Source organism: Coptis chinensis, chromosome 6, assembly GCF_015680905.1.
Source record: "Coptis chinensis isolate HL-2020 chromosome 6, ASM1568090v1, whole genome shotgun sequence".
Lineage (NCBI taxonomy): Eukaryota > Viridiplantae > Streptophyta > Magnoliopsida > Ranunculales > Ranunculaceae > Coptis > Coptis chinensis.
Genome location: NC_141461.1, coordinates 48,027,839 through 48,031,447, shown reverse-complemented (window position 1 = coordinate 48,031,447; position 3,609 = coordinate 48,027,839). Strand labels below are relative to the sequence as shown.

The window sequence follows — 3,609 nt, the reverse complement described above, 5'->3', positions numbered from 1 at the left end:
GGTAGATATGGATAAGTTTTAGAAAGACAGCTTGTACACAATGAGGATGTGGTTTTAGCATCGAACTCATTCATTGTGTGTGTGTAGGACTGCCTCAATTTTGAAAATGAAGGTGTCACAAAGTTTGTCCTTCCAAGTATCCGCTTGCTAGGAGGATTTAAAAATTATAGAGCACAAGGAAGAAACAACAGGATCGAAAGTGCAAACTCGGGTTCCTTTGAAAGGGTGGAAGGAGGGGAATCGAGGTGGATGTTGTGCTAGTTAGTTCTTGATAGGTGAATTGTCACCTACTCAAGAAACTCATCAAATTCCTCATCTAGATTGGTCATATCCACATTACTATGGTAGTCCTCTACATCTTTGAGAAAAGTCATCTATCCCGCCCTCATCAATAATATGTGTATCGACTAGTGTAGGAATGAAAATGTTGAGTCCGACTTTCCAAAGGAAAGAATTTTGGGCATATGATCATCATGGAACGTGTTGTTGAAATAATCTCGAGCAAAGCTCGATCATGCTAACCTCTCCATCCATAGACTAATCGGTAATGTCCCTTGTTTTAAAACATTGACTTCAACAAAGAAGATGGCCAAAAGACATGGACATTGAACCATCACGGCAATTAATGAGCGCATTGGCGGTTGCCAAGAAAGGACGCCCTAAAATGATCGACAGAGTCGTTAGCGACTTCAGATCGAGGACTACAAAATCAGCCGGATAGTAGAAATCCCGAACTTTTACCAACACATTTTCGACTACACCTTTAGGATACTTAATAGACCGATCGACTAATTGCAACGCCATTTTAGTGGGTTGCATCTTGTCTAGACCTATTTGTCTATACAAATAAAATGGGAGTAAGTTAACACTAGCCCCCGTGTCTAATAACGGTCGTCGATAGGAATCTCCTAAGGTGCATTAGACAAGAGGGATCTAATTGTGGTCCTTGTACTTAACAATTCCATTATGTTCAGATAAGGTTGGGAATTGTTCTGTTAAAAAGGGCGTCTTTTGGTATATTTGTCTTACGCCTAGTAGTACACAATTCCTTAAGAAACTTAGCATGGTGTGGTAGCTTTTTATAGCTTCGAGGAAAGGAAGGTTTATAGTTAGATTCTTGAAAACATCCCTAATCTCCTCGTAATTTGTATCTCTAGTTAACATGGCTAATTTTTGTGGAAACGGTGGTTTCTGTCGATATTTAGCAATGGTATCACCTGGATGTTTAACCGTGGCTTTTGTTTCTTAAGTTGTGTTGTAATCGGGACCTCTACAGTGGTAGGCTCTTCAGTTTCTATTTCAAATTCTAGTAATATAGCAGGTGTAGGGGGCTATCGGTGGGGTAACTATAGGCATAGTTACTTTGTTATCAACCACTCTGCCGAGCGGAGTGGTGATGGCATTTATCTCACCTACATTTTCAAATTCATTACTAGTATTATCCGCTACCTCAAAGCGTCGTGTTTGTTGTTTTAGGATTAGGTATTGCGTTACCTCGAAACACCCCTTTGGTTTGGGCTTTATCTTGAGCCAACCGTTGGGTTAAATTATTTACGGATTGTAGAAGCCGCCGGTTGGATTGAGCCATGGTTTGGAAAAGTTTTGGCTCTCACTTGTATAAAGGTGTCAAGACGATCCGGCTGTGTGTGGGTGTAGTGGTCACGGGTGGTGTTACTCGAACTATTTCCGTGAATTATTTATTGGTGGATTTTGATAGTTATTATTTATCGAACGATACCTCTATTAGCATTATAATTATTATAATTACCTTGACCTTGTGCTTGACCTTGTCGGGTTGCACTTGGTTGTTATAATTATTAAAATTACCCCGACTCGCCCTTGTCGTGAAAGAGGAGCTTGGTTAAAGCTCTGGCCTAACATATTGATGATTGTACCCTTGAGGTGTGACGCTTTGGTTATTTCTCCAACCTAAATTGGGATTTTGTCTCCAAGGGCGTTAGTTCACTATTAATGGAACAAGCCTGCTCATAGGCTATAGGACAGTGGGATTCGGGATGCTCGTGACTCCAACAGAAACTACATGGATTTGAATTTACATTCATAACGGGATTGGCTTTTGTTGTACGTAAATGACATCTACCTTTTTGTGAGGGATTCAATTAGAGTTTTAAGCTCGATCTGATTTAACCTCAAACATACCGGGTAGCCTTAACTGTGGAAGAAGAACTAGCGGAGCTTGAGTAATCGTCACTACCCCCCCAATTATTATTACGCTTAGTTTGGTCCTCTAAAAATTTATAAGCCTCCGAGGCTCCTTTGTTTAAGAAACTACCCCCGTTCATTATGTCAAGGACTTCTTTATGGTGATGTTGAAGTCCTTTGAAAAGGCACCTAACTAACGTGTCTTTCGCTAAGTTATGATGTGGACACTCTATAAGCAGATCGGTGAAACGATTCCAAGCCTCTGAAAATGTTTCATGAGGATTTTGTCGAAAGAAATGAATCTTAGAAAGCATCTCATCCGTCTTTAGGGGTGGGTAAAAATGTTCCATAAACAGCTGAACAAGTTTAGCCCACGAGTCCACGCACTAGGCGCTGGGCGCTTAACCAAGACGCCTTATCGGCTAAGGTGAAAGGGAATACCCTTAATTTAATTTGTTCCGAACCAACCGTAGGATGGTGGAATGTTGTTAGGACTTGTTCAATCCTACGCATGTGCTGGTAAGGTTTTTCATGGTCTAAACCATGAAAAAAACCTAACAAATTAAAAATATTTGGAGGGATTCTCAAATCCCACCGGGTTTGCTAGAACGATGCAAGATTTGGGGCTATCGCCAAGGCTTTGTAGAAGTCCGAGAGAGAGTCTCTCTTTCTTCCCCATTATATCGGGTGGTGTGTGGAATAGTAGCTAGAGGTGTAGTGTGTGGTATACTAGATAGACTTGTTTGTTGATGTTGTTGTGTATTTACGCTAGGTGTTTTGTTCGCCAGACCTTAATCTCATGCAAGACTAAGTCGAGCTTAACTACACATGCAACACTCCAAACAATTCGATATACTAGTATAAACCTCTAACAGAGATGCGAGGTGTGGAAGAAAGGAATACCGACAAGGCCCTTCTTCGCTTATGAATAGCGTCTTGTTTACGCGTGTTCGTGTATATAAGAGAATAGAACACTGAAAAACTTGATAACCTCGAAGTTCAAATCAAACCGCGGAAATCCCGAAATTCGAGAGGCGCGCTGGCGCCGCTTATCTTGGCCTGGCCGCAAAGGCAAAGTCGAAGCTCAAGAAGATAGCGGGGTCTTTCGCTTTGCAAGCGGCGCCAATGTATAAACGAAGTCCAAGAAGATAGCGGTCGGTCGCTCTTTGAAGCTGGGCGCCGCCGCTGTATAAACGAAGTCCAAGAAGATAGCTGGTCGCTCTCTTTGAAGCGCTGGGCCTTTCAGTCGTTTTCTCGCGGAATTTTTCCAAAACTGAAACGGCAACCACAGTATGAATCAAACAAGGGTGGGTGGGTGAAATGGGACTTAAAAATTACTAATTCTATTATGAAAACAATGATAAAGTGCAACTAAGATGGCAGCGGCGCCATTTGATAAACTAAAAATGAATAGTTTACCTACGAAATGAACTATGAATTCTCAAC

General features: G+C 41.5%; 1 non-coding gene across 1 annotated transcript; it reads left to right on the top strand.

Annotated features, from left to right (window-relative positions):
* The first annotated feature begins 2,373 nt into the window (after nt 1-2,373).
* Nucleotides 2,374-2,477, top strand: LOC147493328 (small nucleolar RNA R71). Its single transcript, XR_015200479.1, has one exon. It is a non-coding gene; the product is annotated as a small nucleolar RNA R71 (small nucleolar RNA).
* The last annotated feature ends 1,132 nt before the right edge of the window (nt 2,478-3,609 follow it).